Source organism: Triturus cristatus, chromosome 9 (genome assembly GCF_964204655.1).
Source record: "Triturus cristatus chromosome 9, aTriCri1.1, whole genome shotgun sequence".
Classification (NCBI taxonomy): domain Eukaryota; kingdom Metazoa; phylum Chordata; class Amphibia; order Caudata; family Salamandridae; genus Triturus; species Triturus cristatus.
Window position 1 is genome coordinate 24,295,125 of NC_140592.1, and position 17,655 is coordinate 24,312,779.

The window sequence follows — 17,655 nt, forward strand, 5'->3', positions numbered from 1 at the left end:
CTGAAAAAAGGGGTGGCTACACCCATTTCCTTTGTCCAGTTTCGCACCAGAGAAGGGGATGGTAGCCCCTGCAGCTGGTTTGAGCTGGACTATGCACAGGAACATCAAATGTGCCCCAAGTGCTGACTTCAAAGCACGCTTGGAGTGCACCCACCCAGCCCCAATACACTCAAGCCTGTCTGGGAGATGGTGACCCCTCCCTTTGAGAGGAAACCTATTGTCCAGGCCTCCCCTGCCAGAGTTGTGTCCAGCAGCAGGAGGGCAGACAAGTGTCTGTGGCTGGCAGCATCCATTTTGTGATGCCAGGGCTCTGTTAACTGGTACCGGGTATACCGGTGCTGTCATGCCTCTCCCTCTAGAAGAGTGGGATCATACTCCCACACCAGTTACTAGTGTGGGGGTATGATTCCAAGGTGTTTGACACCAAACACAACATGTTTCCGTGCAGCCATCCCAAAGTTAGCATTTGCCGTTTGGTTATAATGCACTTAAGAGTACATGGTTTGGCTGCATCACAAACAACCCCGGAAAAGAGGTTCCGAAGGCAGAAGAGGGGCTCTGCTCATGCATGGGCACCCTCTCACATAAAACCCAGCACCCTGCCTTCAGGATTAGTAATGCCTGCCATAGGGGTGACTGATAGGTGTATATGTGCAGTGATAGGGTGAGATATAGTGAACCTATACCACAGTAAGGGGTGCATGCACTACCTTACCCAAGCTGCAGTAGCAGTCCTGTGGTGTCATTTTGGAAGGCTTCCCAGGGGTAGCATAATACATGCTGCAGCCCCTGGTAGGCCTCTGGGGTACCTATGCCCTGGGTACATAGTATACCATATACTAGGGACTTACAAGGGTACCTCAGAATCCAATCTGGAGTGTACCTAAAGTACTTGTAATCAATTTAGAGAGGAAGCAGCTAGGCTGGGGTCCTGGTTAGCAGGGCCCCAGCCAGACTAAAGTAAAAAAACAGTGAAACATCAGCAAAACGTGGGGTTAACTATAAGAAGCAGACCCTACTCTCCTACGGCACACACATGGTGAGGGGAGAAATGCTTGGAATAAGTCCAACCACTGGAAATGACTCTGGGCCACATCGCAGTCTATCATTATTTCACCCACCATGCCACCTCGGTTTGGATCGTGCCATATGTAAATCAGTCTGGACCCTGCTACTAACTGGAACAGTCCAGCTCAAACTGCCAAGCCAGGTCCTCCCTGAACCAGAACACAAGCAACCGGCGACTGGGCTCTCGCTGCTTGGGGCTCATCAGGGCGTAGCTTGGTCCAAGTGGCACAGTGAGCCCGGGAACCACCTCTGAGCATACCCCTGCCACCTAGATTGTTACATCAAACACACAAAAGGTGATGGGAGGCGGCGGGCACTTTGTCAGACCACTTGCAATCGCTCGGGCCGAACTCCATCCCATCGTTCTGTTGGTCACCATGCCACCTCAGTTTGGACTCAGCCTATTTTACAATTCATGTGTCCTTTGGTCTCCAGGACTTTTTCGTCAAGTGCCCTTTTCCCTGTCCCTTGTCCTGCTGCCATTATACCATGAAGCAGGGCCGGCTCGAATTGAGATAGACCGGGACAGCGCCCTGAGCAGAAAGGAAATGTGGTGTTTGTTGTGGGGAGCGGGGTGGGTTGCGGTGTAATGGCAGGAGGTGTGAGGAAGATGGGAGGAGGACAGGGGGCTGAAGAGGGATAACAATAATGCTGAGAAACATTAAGATTACAAAGTCTTTATCGGGACCCCATTGAGACCATGAGGGATGGACGAGCTGCTGTTTGCATGACATTAAGTCAGGCAGCTCCTGCTGCGCCCCTAGGTATATTGGCGCCCTGGGCCAGGGCCCAGATCGCCCATGCCCAAGGCTGGCTCTGCTGTGAAGCTCTTTAGACTGGTGCGTGTTTACACTCTGCAGATGGTGCGGTGGGGGCTGCAGTCCTGACCATATTCAGCGAAAGGATTGACTCCAGATGTGCAGGGCTTGCCAGGCATAGGGCTCACTGTGCGCTTTGGCACCACTTCTCTAGTTGTTATTAGGCCCTCTGAAGCCCCAGGGCCCCTTGGGGCCCCTCCTGCTGTGTCCCTTGTCCTGCTGCCGTTATACCCTGAAGCTCTGTGGACTGGTGCGTGTTTACCCTCTGCTGGCGGTGCGGTGGGGCCGGCAGCCCTGGACATGTCCAGTGGATGGATTGACTCCAGATGTGTAGGCCTTGCCAGGCCCAGAAGTCACTGAGCGCTTCTTTGGCACGGCTTCTCCGGTTGTTACTAGGCTGTCTGAAGCCCCGTGGCCCCTCGGGCCTCCTTTGACGTGTTCTTTTCCCTTTATATTGTGAAGCTTTTTAGACTGGTGCTTGTTTACCCTCTGTAGGCGGGGCGGTGGGGGCCTGGTGGGGGCCTGCAGTCCTGGCCATGTTCAGTGGAAGGATCGACTCCAGATGTGCAGGCCTGGCCAGACCCAAGGCTCACTGTGATCTTTGGCACCGCCTTTTCACTGCTTATAATGTCGTCTGAGGGCCCCTGGCCCCTAGGGGTCTCCTCCTGACCCTGGCTGGACTGGTAATTCGGCCTCACCTGTGAGCTGCAGATGTGGGTGGTTTGTTTTCAAAAGCCAGGTGCAAATCCCACATCTGGTCATAAAGGGAGCGCACGTAGGGTGGGAGCAGAACAGACCCAGCCTCGGAAGCAAAAAAAACTACCACCACCAGATACAGTTTCAGAAAATGGACGTAAAATTAGAAATACGTGCATGAACCACGAAGGCTTCGACGTATGTGTGTGCAAAGGGGCTATTGTGCGAGCCTTGGGGCACTTAAATTCATTTTACCTCTAGTGCGTAAGATCTCTGCTCGACTCCCTGCCTTTCACTGCAAGGATCAGCGGCTTCGGCCTCATCTCTGCGTCTCCACTCAGGGGCTGCCTTCTCACAGCTGTATGTGCTTCTGCAAAAATACATTTCAATCAAATCCTGTTTGTTTCTCGATCAGACTGTATCAAGGTATTGGTGGGCCTCGTGCACAAGCGAGTTTCCAATCCCAACGCCAGTGCAACTGACACTGCAAACACAAAGGGCCTGCTTACGATGTCGGTCGCAAAGCCTCTGACCACTGGTCGGAGGTTTTCCGACCGACATGGTAGGTTGAAAGTCCGACCGCCGTATTATGATGACTGTGGTCGGAGTTTAAGCCGGCCGGGGAATCCATCGTGATTTCGAACGGGCTCAAGGAGCCCGCAGACCAGTCGGAAAGCGCTCATAATCCCTTAATGACAGCGGCTCCGCCGTCAGGATTACGATGTTGATTTCCGACATGGATTGGCTGTCGGAAACTGACTTTGGGGGCTCCCTTACCCCCCTGGCCCTCAGCATTTGGCCCTGGTAGGCACCTATGGTGCCCCTCAAACATCCTTGCACCGTGTGGCAGGCACCATGAGGTGCCTGCCACACGGTGCCGGGATGTTTAAAAACTTCATATTATCAATGGGAGCTTGTGCTGCAGGCGGTTTCATGGTGCGATCGCATCCTAATTGCGCAGTCGGAACCGCTGACCTATGTTCCTTCCACGAAACGGTGTCACTCAGAGGCAACTCCGACCGACATTGTAATTAGGCCCAAAGTCACTGTGGGCAGTGTGCAAAAGTGTATTCTGGTGTGTACTCACCACAGGAATCACACGGTGCACGTTGCGATCCAGTCCAAGCTGGAAGGGAAGGGTGTTGATGTGGTATCTGTGTAGCTATCTGGAATTTTTTAGTTATTGGTGAATGTAACATTCTATGTATAGTGTAAAGAAGCCATGCTATCCGTTGATTGTTTAGTGTTCTGTATTGGAATGTACTTTGTTGATGTTTAAGGCCTCAATTACGAGTCTGGCGGTCCACGGACAAACAGACTCGTGGGGGCGCAATGGGGTGGTGGTCTCCCAACCTATTATGAGTCAGGCGGTCGGACTGCCACAGCCCCACCGCAGCTGCCAGGGAACACTGTTCCCAGGTGGTGTTGCTGTGGGTAGGAGGAAGTAATATGCTTTGCGGGACCGTTGCGGTCCCGCCAAGCATATTATAAGTTTCCGCTCTGCTTTGATGGCGTTTCCACTGCTATGAAAACCGTGGCGGAGAGAAAAAAATGGGACTGTACAGGGCCCCCTGGTGTGTCACGCCCTGTGGATGCACACAGGAGGTCACAACATGTGCACCCCTGTGTGCATGAACACAGTTCCTGCACGGCATGGATTTTACAGTCAGGGCACCACTATGGGAACATCAAAAACAAAGCCCTCCTGCTAGGTGGGGCAGATACGTCTCTGTACCGCTAAAGTCGTAAACAGGCCCTAAATGTTCAAAGCAGTTGGAGAAATCTTGGGGAATTTTACATCTGTGACAATGCTGCTAAGGCCGCGTAAAGCCACCCAGCATGTATTTTCATGGCCTCATGGATATGGTGTGAGGCAATGCAGCGCAAGTTGCTGTGTTGCCTCACAATGTATCAGGGAGGCATTCCATGGGCACTGCAGTGGGTGTTGCCATGTAACACCCGTGGCATTTGACACATTCACAGATTTACAAGCTGTAAACTTCGAATGCGTCAAACGCCTACGCCTCACCAGAGGTGGTGTGTCAGTTGTTTTTGTACCGGAAGGTGTCCCTTCCTGCACAACATTTCAACACAGCCACCCTTGCCCCATGGTGCAAGGGTGCCTGCATTGGCTTTAGGCACCAATTTGTGTACCTGTGCAGTGAAGGCGGACATGAATGCGCCGTATCACAAAATAATACGAATTCCCACTACAGTATAACTTAGGGCTTAATTAAAATGTTGACGGTTGTGGAATTGAACCACCAGACCATAGGTCAGCGTTCCACCTGCTGTATTTGGATGCGACCGCCCTATGGGTGGTCAGAAACAACCATTTTACAATTGCAGCTTGTGCGGTGGGTGGAAAAGGACTGCAGCACAAGCTACAATTGTAAAATAGAAGTTTTAAAACATCCCTGCACCATGTGGCATGGTGCAGGGATGTTTAAGGGGGCACCATAGGTGCCCCCCCCAACCCCCATAGCGGAGGGCCAGGAGCAAAGGGGGCCTTGCTAGTGGGCCCCAAAGTTGCTTTCTGCCTGCTTTTTCATGGCTGGTGGACTGCCATGAAAGGGCAGGTTGAAAACGACATCATAATCCCGAAGGCATAGCCGAGGCTGGCTCTGCCGTCATTATGGGATTACCAATCTGCAGCTGCCCCGACGGGTGGGGTAAGCCCGTCGGAAGCAGAACGGAATCCCCCCTATGGATTTACGTCTGACTGCCAGTATTGTAATACGGCGGTCGGACAGAAATCATTGATTTTGTCCGGAAAGACTCCGACCAGCTGTCGGATAGCTTTCTGCTCGACATTGTAATCGGGCCCTTAATTCAGGGAAGGTGCTGGACACTATACAAACAAAATGTACTATTCCCATTCCAATATAAATTACCTCATGGAAGGTGCTGGACACTAAACATAAAAAATTAACTATTCCCACTCCAATATAAATTAACTCAGGGAAGGTGCTGGTCACTAAACAAAAATAATTAAATATTCCCACTCCTATATAACTTAAATCATGGAAGGTGCTGAACACTAAACATACAAAATTAACTATTCTCACTCCAATATAAATTAACTCAGGGAAGGTGCTGGACACTAAACAAAAATAATTAAATATTCCCACTCCTATATAACTTAATTCATGGAAGGTGCTGAACACTAAACATACAAAATTAACTATTCCCACTCCAATATTAATTAACTCAGGGAAGGTGCTGGGCACTAATAATAACCAAATTAATTATTCCCACCCGATATTAACTCAGGAAAGGTGCTGGACACTAAACATACAAAATTAACTATTCCCACTCCAATATAAATGAACTCCGGGAAAGTGATGCACACTAAGGGGCCAATTATGATGTTGGTCGGAAAGGCTCCGAACGGCATTTAGACACTCCTAAACCGTTTCGGAACCTATGTTTCCAACCGACTCGGAAACCTTTCTGAACGACCGATTACGATAGACGTTAACTGTTCGGCAGTACAAATCGGTTCCGATTGGCACTCGGAGACCCCGAGTCGGTCGGAGCCAATTCGTACAGTTTCCGACAGAGCGATTACGATGTTCGGTTCTGACAGCTGTTCAGAGTCAGCCTGTCCGACATAAAACGACTGTTGGAAACTGACTATGGGGGCCCGTCGCAGGCCCCCTTCATCCTGATGTCTCCGGTTAAGGTCTGTGGGGGTACCCAATGGACCCCCCTTTAAAACCATGCACAGTGTGGCAGAAACCATGGGGTGCCTGCGACAGGGTGCAAGGTTTTCCGCAACCACCCCTTTTTTCAATGGGAGCCTGTGTTCTTGTTCGGAACACAGGTTCCCATTGAAGTCAATGGGAGTCCGACTGAACGATGTTTGGAAACATCTTAATTGGTCGGTACGACTTGCCAAACCTGAGTCCTTCGGAACCGATTCTGAAACCGAGTCGGTCCGAAGAGTTTTCAACCAACATCGTAATCAGGCCTTAAGCATTGAACTTTGCCTTTTACAAATCCAAAACAACATCACTTAAACTAAACACTAGACACTAGTTCAAAAATTTCAAAATCTTTATATAAAAATAAAAAATATGAATACTTTCACCTAACTAAATGTGTATAAAAGTAAATTATTTTCATTATCATGTCAATTTTTTTTATTTCTTCAATATTTCCTACTTTTTATTATGCATTTGTTGTAGACGTGATAATTCTAAAATACTCCCCAATATTTTCCATTCTAATGATACACATTACACACCAGTACTCAATTAATTTAAATAAATATATTTTTATCCCCTCCCCCAAAGAATTTAGGGAACGATGTTGAGCGGAATTGCTTCCGCCAGACACCAACTCGTTCGTGGGACCGACCGACACCCGGTTTGTGGTCCCGATCGGCCCATTACAATGCGACCGAACAGTGTTCGGTCGCATGCTCCTGTTAACCGGTCATAACACAAGCTCCCATTGACAAAAGGAGGTGCAGTTAAGCACTGCACTTGTGGCAGGCACCTAAAGGTGCCTGCAAAGTGCAGGGATCAACAGGGGGCACCTTGGCGTGAAACCTGAGGCCATGCACGAAAGGGGGCCCTACTGGGGGCCCCAAACACGATTTCAGACATGGTTTCCATGTCGGATAGGCCGGCATGGAAATCATTTCTGAAACTGTACATCGTAATCTCAAGGGCGAAAAGGCCCACCATTGAGATTACTGGCCAGCTTTAGGGGTGGGCGGAATTTGCGAAATTGACTTTCGCAAACTATCGCGAAATTGCTCAAAATCTCCGCGAGCACGCGGAACTTTCGCGAAGATGCAGAGATTACTTTTACCACCCGTTCGCGATGTGTTTTTGCGTGCTTGCGGGGAAATACATCTCCAACTTGCCCATGCGGTCGCTAATGGGCGCGGCCATCTTACTCACGATGCTTATTACCTGTTCCGGGTCAAATGACGTGTCCGCGATCGCAAACTCTTGCGGGATAGCGCGACCGACTACCAACAATCCAACATCTTGTGGTGCACGCGAACGGATAGGAAAACTCGTCGGTGAACGCAGGGACCCGGTAAGTCGCAACCGCGCGTGCGAGAACGCATTTTTAAAGCACGAACAAGAAAAATACTTCAATTTTGCGGCAGATTGCGAAAGTTTTGACATTTTCGCGCTCACCGCGGAACGCGAAAATGTCAAAATATCGCAAATTCTGCAAGCGGAACGAAATTTACCGCCCAGGCCTACTTCTGACTGGCTGATGGGCTCGCCGAGCCTGTCGGCAGCCAGCTGAAATGACCGGCTGGTTTACTTTCCAACTGCCTCCATCATAATGAGGTGATCGGAAAGTAAACCAAGGTGCCCATTACGATGCGGCGTCGGTTCAGACAACAGGTGTTTACTGCATACTGGTTTAAGATTTGTTAATGTGGATACTACCCGAGTCCTTTGATACTTTACTAGGTCAATCTTCACCATAGGTTCCTCCAGTAAGGGAAGGGGGGGAACAGGAGGGGGAGTACAAATGTCACCACGATAAGCATTCCATTTGGCCCATATTTGAGACCACTGCTTCAGGCACCCCCTGGAAACATGTATGTTTTTTTCTCGAAACATGTACCAGTCCATGTCTTGTTTCCACGAATTTAGGCCTGGGGCTTCACTTGCCCCCCACATTCTGGCAATATTACGTTTGACTACGGTATGTCCCAGGGTTGCCCATGTCCTCTCCTTGCTACTCAGGTCCGTTGGTCCCCACGCATTCAACAGACACCTTTTGGCCTCTACGTTCAGGTCCAGGCCCAGAACCTCTTCCATGCAATTCAGAACATCTGTCCAATAATTGCTAATTTTGGGACATTCCCACAGGATATGTAGGAACGTACCTTCACTACCACAGTGTCTCCTACAGCTGGAATCCTCCCTATATCCCATGCGAACCAATGCAGGACCCGAATGATATACTCTGTGGAGAATATTTAGTTGCACCAGTTTAAGTCGTGACGAGATTGCAACTTCATTAGGGGAGTTCAATCTTCATCATCCAGTTCTGACAGATCATCTACCCATTTTTCCTGAAGCCGCCCCAAGGGATCAGAGCGTGATTGATTAACTTTCGGTAAGTGAGGGATATAGATTTCTTAGGTATATACCCATCTAATAGCTTGTCCTCCAGTGGAGTTGCCTCGGGTAGTGCATCCCCTAACTGTATATGTGTATTTAGGGCATCTCACCTGGTAGTATTCAAATATTTCTGAATCTGCAAGTTCACATTCTTGTTGCAATACTTAGAATTCTATCACCTTACCCTCTTTCCATACATCTTCCACCCGAGACAGACCTATAAGATCCCATTTGTCAAATCCCTTAGTGTTCCGAAGGGTTCCTAGTAGGTACGAGTCCCAAAAGGGAGTGGCCTGCGTGATTTTCTTGTCGAGCCTAGACTTTTATGGGCGGTATTCCAGGTCTGGACCGAATGTAGCGTGGGTCCCGTCAGTCGTAAATTGGCGAGTCTAGAGTAAAGTACCCTAGTGTAGGACCCGCCAGGCAGAAGCCATCTGTCCATTCTGTATCCCGGGTCATCGTGTGGCCGGTACATGCCCTGGTTGATAGCTGCCAGCTGTGCCGCCCAGTATTATTTTTTAATATCTGGGAGTCCTGTCCCCCCATCATACCAGCCCCGCACCAACTTTGGGAATGATATTCGTGGTGTGCCCTTCACCCATAATAGCATTCTTTGTTCTCTCTCTATGGCCGCAAAGTATGTCGCCGGGACAGGACCAGGCAAGTTGTGTAGAACTGTTAGAAATGGCGATTTCTGGTTGGCTAGGGCTTGCGCCAAAGTCAGGCAGAAATCACCACTCTAGTCAGGGCTGGGGAGTTACACGCCAAAGATAACCCCTGCTCACCCCCTTGGTAGCTTGTCACGAGCAGTCAGGCTTATCCCGGAGGCGATGTGTAAAGCGTTTGCGCGCGCACCCAGCAACAACACCCAAGGCCCACCACAAAAGAAACTCCACACAAGGTATTATATAAAAATAGCCTTTGTATTATACCAAAACACATTAGATAAAAACACACACTTTACAATGTGCCAACAGGCACGGGCAGAATTTACAAGGGATTATATGTACAGGGGACAGGGCCACATGGACCACTGTCAGGAATTAGCACTTTGTAGAAATAGCACTTAGAACGTAGGAATAATACTGTAGTACAAAATAGCACATATAGCACACAACCAGTAACTACTGGTAACAGGTAAGTACCGCCTACGCAACCCTAACCACCTTAGGAAAATATCGCGCAGGGAACCAGGACCTCACTAGCACCACCTGTACTAGGAGAAAACAACCACCTAAGTATCACAATACCTGTAGGGGTAATAGCACGTTACACATGATGCATCACAACACATTCAGAGGTGTAGGGAAGGAAAACTCATGATGCATAACATACATTCAGCGGTGTAAACTCAAGGCACATGACGCATAAAAACACATTCAGAGGTGCAGGTTTAGGAACAATAGCGCACACTCACATTGGCCACCACCTGTGGCAGTCCCTAGGCCAACTGACCTTGTCGGGGCTAGGATGCCCTGTGTCCAAAGTCAGGGATGGGCTGCGCACGCAGTCAAGGCAGACGCAAAAGCCACCACCTAAACGTTGCAGCTGCCCACTAAGTGCTGGGCAGCTGGGAAAATGAGCGTGGGCACCACTGTGCCCTTCAAAGCAAATCTGCAGCACTCACGTGAAGCCTCTCCTGGGCTCTAGCTGCACAAAATGCCCCCTAGAGCCTTCGTGGCTCAAGAACAAATATGCCCCCAAACGCCGTAGAGCCGAGGGCGACTCTGAGACAACTAATGCGCCGTTGTTGGAGCCTCGTGGGCTCTGGAACACGAATGTGGCCCCCGATAACGTTGGAGCGGCCCGCTGCATTCCGGGGCCGCTCTAACCACCAAAGCAATGCCCCCGACGTTGGAGTCCTCCTCGGGGACTCGAGAAATCACTTGTGCCCCCAGACGTTGGAGCGCACTCGCTCTTACACCATTGGGCACCCACAGCGCACGCACGGAGTCCCCCCAGCCCTTCTCACTTACCGGGCTGCTCTGGGGACTCCCGCGTCGGCTCCGCTCTCCGCTTCCGCTTCAGGGACCGGCAGAACTCCGACGGGGCAGCAGCGGTGCTGCTGCTCGCAGACTCCTCTCGCTCTTCTTCTCTCGGGGAAGCACCGGCTTTCTTCTCTCTCGCGGCCCGGATCCCAGGAGCGCGGGGTAGGCTCCCGTCCGCTTCCTGGTTAGGCCACGCCCCTGTCCCAGTCAGTGCTGCCTGACTTCCTGGGCTTCCCCGGCCGCGGCGGTGATTTTTCCGGCCGTAAGAGGGGTAGGCTCCCTCGCAATCACCACAAAGAAGCGGGGTGGGCACCCGCCAACTAAATAATCAAATAAGCGGGGTGGGCACCCGCCAACGAGCACACAATGCGGTGTGGGCACCCGCTACAATTCTTGGCACCACGAGGGGGGATCCCTATGTCGGGGATTCCCTCGATTAGGCAAACAGTTCGGTGCGGCAGAGGCGTCACCGAAGCGCTCTCTCAGCGCTGGGGTCCAAAGTAAAGCGCTCCTAGCGCTATAAAGCAAATAAAAGCGCTCCCAGGCGCTTAGGGATAAAAACAAGATCCAGAAACAAAGGGGCATATCAACAACAACCGGCGATAATTATCTCTAAGCGCACTTAGCGCTCGGATAATTATCGCCGGCTAGCGTTGATTTTTATCGCTGAGATAGCGTGCTATTAGCAAGGCTTATCTCAATAGCGATAAAAATCCTCACGCTAAGTGGCTAACGTGAGATTATCGCTGGAAACCCAGCGATAATCTCACGTTAGCTTGTTGATAGGGACAGACAAACTTAGCCATGATATCCTCCTTCCAAAGGATATCATGGCTAAGTCAGAAAAATACCAGACGTAAAAAAGCAGCGTTAACCGCGGTTAGCGCTGCTTTTTTTGTCTCTAACAGGGTTAGCGATATTCTTGATAATAGGAGAAATGTCGCTTAGCGACATTTCTCCTATTATTTTACTCTGGAACGCCCCCTTTGCATCTCATTAGAGATGCAAGGGGAAGCGTAGAGTAAATGGGTGCTAACATGCAAATTTGCATGTTAGCACCCTGTTGTTGATAGGGTGCTAGTTTTATCTCTGCTTTTTTAGCTTTTAAAGCCAAAAAAGCAGAGATAAAGCCCTTGTTGATATGCCCCAAAGTCTTCAGATGCAGGGGGCAAGGACTGGGCCCAGGGGCCAGCTCACAGGGCCCTCCAGCAGGGAGGCAGTCCCCAGTGGCGGTCTCTCCTGGCGCCCAGCAGCAGCAGGCTCCCCTCAAATTAGGATCCGCAAGAGAACAACATGTAAGGGGACACAGCCCCTTTTTATATAGTGAAACCCTTTGTCTCAAGGTGCAGGGAAGGGGCGAACCAGTTACAACTGGTTCCTGAGCCCTTTGTTTTGCTCAGCCCCTCTCCCTATTCAGAGAACAGGCCAGGGTCATCAGTCGCACCACAGGGGGCGGAGCCAGCATTGTGTGGGGAAAACCCAGCCCTATTCAGGAGCCAGGTGTACTCCTCCCACCCATCTAGCTGCTGATCTCCCCATTCACCACTGGGTGACTCATTCTGACTCTGGGGATTCCCTAACCCGTCACATGACCTCAACCAGCCAATCGCCAGACAAGGTACACATTTCATACTGCACACAGAAGTGCCCACTTCTAGAAGTGGCACCTCCACACTAGGTACCTGCACGCCGCACACATCATCGCGCAGCATTTCATCACACGAGTCCGTACATACCAAACTCGCACCTGCACTCCCCACGCATCAGGAACTACCAGGGACCCATACATTCCCCATGCATTCCTATGGGAGGGCAGGCCTATCTCACCACATGCACTCAGAGTGCGCACGCACTTTACTCTGGGACACAGGGAAAGTGCGCAGAAACCAAAAATCACTAACACAAGTCACAGTTAAAAAGCAAAAAGTTTCAGGGGTGAACCTGCCAGAAGGGCCAAGTCCAACAAGAACATATAGGAATCGGGGCAGGGACATCATTTTAAAAAGCGCGGCTCTGCCCGGCAGAGACAGCGGGAGATATTTCCAGTGCTCCACATCACTTCTAAGGCGCCGCAGTGGTGGAAGGAGATTGTGATCATAGTATGATTTAGGGTCTCTGGCAATGTATATACCTAGGTATTTTAAACCATATGCTGCCTCTGTCATGCTACATCCCATGGATAGGGGCGGGAACGTCCCCCTTAATACATAGATCAACGACTTAGTCCAGTTGATAGTGTAACCAGAGTATCTGCCAAAGTTGGTAAATATGTTGAGGACTCTATTGATCGATACTAGCGGTGATGCTAAGTATAGCAGGATGTCGTCTGCATATAGGGAGATACCATCTTCCCAGTCCTCTGACCATCTCAACCCCCTCATGATAGGATCCTTCTGGATACAGCTCGCCAAAGGCTCTAGCGTAAGGGCAAAAAGTAACGGGGACAGAGGGCATCCCTGCCTCGTTCCCCTACAGAGGGCCAAAAACTCTGATTTATTATTGTTAACTACCACTTGCGCCAACGGTTCTGAATAGAGGAGTCTCACCCATCCGATAATTTCTGGACCGAACCCCAACTTTTCCAGCACAGCGAGGAGATATGGCCATTCAATTGTGTCAAACGCTATGGTGGCGTCCAAGGACACCACCACCGCATCTTCTCTTAATGTGTCCATCCTTCCCAGCACTCCGTGGAGTCTACGGGGGTTTAGGGAGGTATTTCTGGACGGCATAGAGCCGGATTGGTCTGAATGGTCCATCCCGGAAATTATTCCGATCAGGTGTGTCGCCAACAATTTAGCTAATATTTTGGCCTCTGCATTTAGAAGCGAGATGGGCCTATGTGAGGAACACCGGTCCCTAGGTTTATCTTCCTTATGTATAACTACCACTGTGGTGAGCCGTTGGTCCCAGGGAAGCCGGCCAGTTTCTCGGCTTTCTTTATACATCGCTTTGAGGTAGGGGGCACTTTTATTGGGCTTTAGTTTGTAAAGTTTTATTGGGAGGCCATTGGGGCCCATCGTCTTCCCTGACTGTAGACCCCTGAAAGCCTGTGCGACCTCATCGCTGGTAATTGCGCTTTCAAGGAAGTTCCAGTCTTCTTCCGATAAAGTCGGAAGTGTTATGTCAGTTAATAGAGCCCTCGATTCTTCCACTGGAAAGACAGTTTGAGATTTGTATATTCGGGTATAGTATCTGGCAACCTTGTCTGCTATTGATTGTGTGTCTGGTATTGATTCCCCAGTCTCGGCTGTAAGTTCCGTGACCAGGCGACTTGCCCGATCGTGTCGGTCAAGCCATGCCAGCAATTTGCCTTCTCTATCCCCCAGCTCGTATATTCTACCGAGTTTGTCCCTGTGCAGCACTTTAGCCATGTCTGTCACAACAGTTTTGTATTCTTCCTTCTTATGTCTAAGTTTGTGCCCGGTGTCAGGTTCGCCTACCGTCAGCAATTCACCTTCTAACTTTAGAATCTCCTCTTCCAGTTTGGTCAGTTCAGCATTCTTCTATCTCTTCGCCCCAGTTATCTGAGAAATTGCCTGCCCCCGTACCACTGTCTTAAACGCTTCCCAGAGCATCTGTGCCAATCCTACCGACTGCTCATTGTCCCGGAAATAGTTTTCAGCCGCTTGTGTGATGGTCTGTTTTATGGTGGGGTTGCATAAATGCCAGGGGTTGATAGGTGATATTCTTCCAACTTGACCCTCATCCCTCCCCGTCTGCACCCATATCGGGAAGTGGTCGGATATACCCCGCGCCATATGTCTAACTTCTTTGATATGCTTAACCTGATCTGCTTGCATGAGGATGTAATCAATCCGAGAGAGGCTGTTATGTGCCCTGGAGTGAAATGTGTACTGGGTGTGAGTGGGATGGTGTACACGCCATACGTCCGCAAGACCGATAGCGTCAAGAAAGGAGGGCAGAGCCATCTGTGTGGGTGTCAGATCTCTGGAAGGACAGTGATCGAGCCTACCACAGCCCACCGAGTTAAAATCACCTCCCAGCAGGAGTCCCCCCTTTGGGAACTCCATCATGGCTCTCCCCAAGTCCCCAAACGCCCCCGTCTGCAGTCCCGGTGGGACATATACTGATACTAACGTTAGTGACCCACCCTCCCATTTACCGGTCACCGCCGCATATTTGCCCAGTTTATCGATTCATGTGTGGTCAGTTGACATAGGAAAGGATTTTTGGATCATGATGCCAACACCCCTGGATCCCAAAGTAAAACCCGCGTGCACAACCAGTCGATAACCCCATCTATCTAGTGCCTTGCATGTATTCCCTACAAGGTGTGTCTCCAGGAGCAAGACCAACTCTGGGGAGTGTCGTTTTATGAACTGTAATACTATTCCCCTCTTCAACTTGTCTCCCAGCCCGTTTACGTTCCAGGATAAAAGTCTAAGTGTCTTTCCCCTGATGGATCCATATTTGCTACACTTACACCATCGTTTTAGTCCTTCTTTAGCCCTCCCCATTGAATGCGCATTACCGATCACATTATCAATCATGGACATTTTGGGGCTAGTGGTTAGTGATCCACATGCACCATCGCTTTCACACCTGACTGAGCATTCTACTTTACAGTTGCTTAACTTTAATAAACTACATCTAAATCCCCAACTTCCCCCCACCCTGCTTCCCCGCACTCTGGGCCTAAAGCTGCCCAAGTCCCCAACTGTGCAGAGTGCCTGTCGCCCTGTTTCTAGACTAAGTGTTCCCTCGTCCTTCCCCTTCAAGAGCACTGTGCAGGCCTCTCAGCCCCTCACCGGTCCAGACTCGGGCACACGTGTCTTTGCAGCCTAAGTGCTGTAATTTCAGATCTATCTGGGCCCACGCCCAGTTCCTATGGGTGCCTCTCGGTGAGTGTGGTCCCACTCGCCAACCACGTTGTTGTGGCCCACGCCGTAATTAAATAAGGCATGTCTTCACTCCCAGCAGGACTCGTGGGGTGTAAGAGGGGAGATCCGTTGTTACATGATCAACAACCTAAACGGCAGCCGGGGTATCATTTTCAACTCTGTATATGCGATTTTACTCCTGGGGGCTAGGACATCCCCTGACGGCAATCTGATCGAGCCCAGAGCCTCTCTCACTCGGTTCAGCCACACTTACTTTGCGCTTACGCCGGTTCCTTTGGCGTCCCGGGTGAGTTTAGAACTTAATCTGCCCCTGGATCGTCTCCCCGAGGCACCGCCAAGGCATACCACTGGGCGGCTTTTCTCCCCTCAGATCCACCTCGGTCTCGGGCGCAGTCGGTCAGCGCTCCACTCAAATCCCACAGCCTCCTTCTGGGGGGTAAAGACTATCGGCTTTTTCGATAGTCAGGGTCCCAATCTGGTTGTTGGTCCCCTGGTCTTTTGGGCTCCGTGGCTGGTGTTGTCCTATGGCCGCCTCTGCCGGATGTTTCCAACGGCCGGACCAAACTTGAGCCCGGGGCTTTGTAGGCCCAGTCAGTACATTTCTGTTGGCTGCTGTTTCCTCTTTCTCCGGCGTTTAGCACGATTCCGGATCAACCGCTGGGAGAAGTCTTTGCTCCGGTACTCGTCTGGGGGTGTACATGCAGATTAGTATTCGAATACATAGGTTGTTTTGGGCCTTGGAAGGTCGGAGCTTCACTGACGTGCGTCCATCGCGCTCGTTGCCCAGACCACACCCCCCATTTTTACTTTCATAAAAGAATATTTAAATGTGAAAAAATTCCCCATTATTTACCCCTATAACTCTACATTCCACTATTAAGGGACTTAATACGATGGGTTCGACTGACCTCCGTTTGGCAGACCTGACCACTTAATTATCATGCGACCGTACATGGTGCGGTCGCAGTATCCCTTTTCTGTGTGGGAGCTTGTGCGGCGGTCGGAAACTGGATGTAGCACAAGCTCCCTTACAGAGAAGGGAGTTTGTGTTCATCCCTGCACCGTGTGGCAGGCACCTCACTGGGCCTGCCACACGGTGCAGGGATCAGCAGGAGGTCACCAACTGGAGATCACTTGTTGAAGGAGGACCTGCTAGGGGCCCCAAACTCACTTTCCAAAAGGCTTTTCATGTCGGTAAGCCCGACATGGGAAGCCAGTCGGAAACCGAGCATCGTAATACATACTGTGTAAAACTCCGTCCATATGGTTTACGGGTAAGTCTGGACAGTGTGCTCGCAGAGATTGCGGAGTTTTACACACTCTGCATTACGCGGAGCTCGGACTCCCGAAAAACTCCACTCCACATAGTGGAGCTGAGTTTTTTCCCTCGCTCGCGTTTGTTATGTTATGTTATGTTGTTATGTTATGTTACAGCGTTCTTTTATAGCGCACGGCTACTCGAAAAGAGTGTCCCGGCGCTTTCCACCTGCATCTCAGAATAAAAATAACACAACACAGCAAAAGAATGAGAAAAAGAACTGAAACTGAAGCAATAAGAACAGCCTAAAGATTAAAAAGCCAGGTCTTCAGGCTCTTCCTGAACTGGAACAAATGACAGTGCTGCGCAGCGAAAGAGGAAGCGAGTTCCACAGCTGTGGGGCTTTGCAGCTGAAAGAGCGCCCTCCCGTGCGGGCCTTCCTCACCCGAGGGACCACCGCTTTGTAAAGGGATTCCGAGCGCAAGGAGCGGACTGGTCGATAGAAGGCTAGTCTCCGCCGCAGGTATCCAGCCCCTGATCCAAACAGGGCTTTGTGCATCAGAGTCAGGGATTTAAACTGGATCCGCTTCCGGCCAGGCAGCCAATGTAGCGCCTGAAGCAGCCCGGAAGCTCGGGCTCGTCTACGCAGGCCAAAGATAGCCCGGGCGGCAGAGTTCTGTACCACCTGTAGGCGCTGAACTAGGTAATCAGGGAGGCCAAGGAAGAGGGCATTAGCATAATCAAGCCTCGAACCGACGAGAGCCTGCACAGTAATACGCCTGTGCTCCTCAGACAGCAGGGGCAGGAATTTACGGAGCATTTTCAAAATTCCATAACAGGTGCCAGCCAGACCCAGAA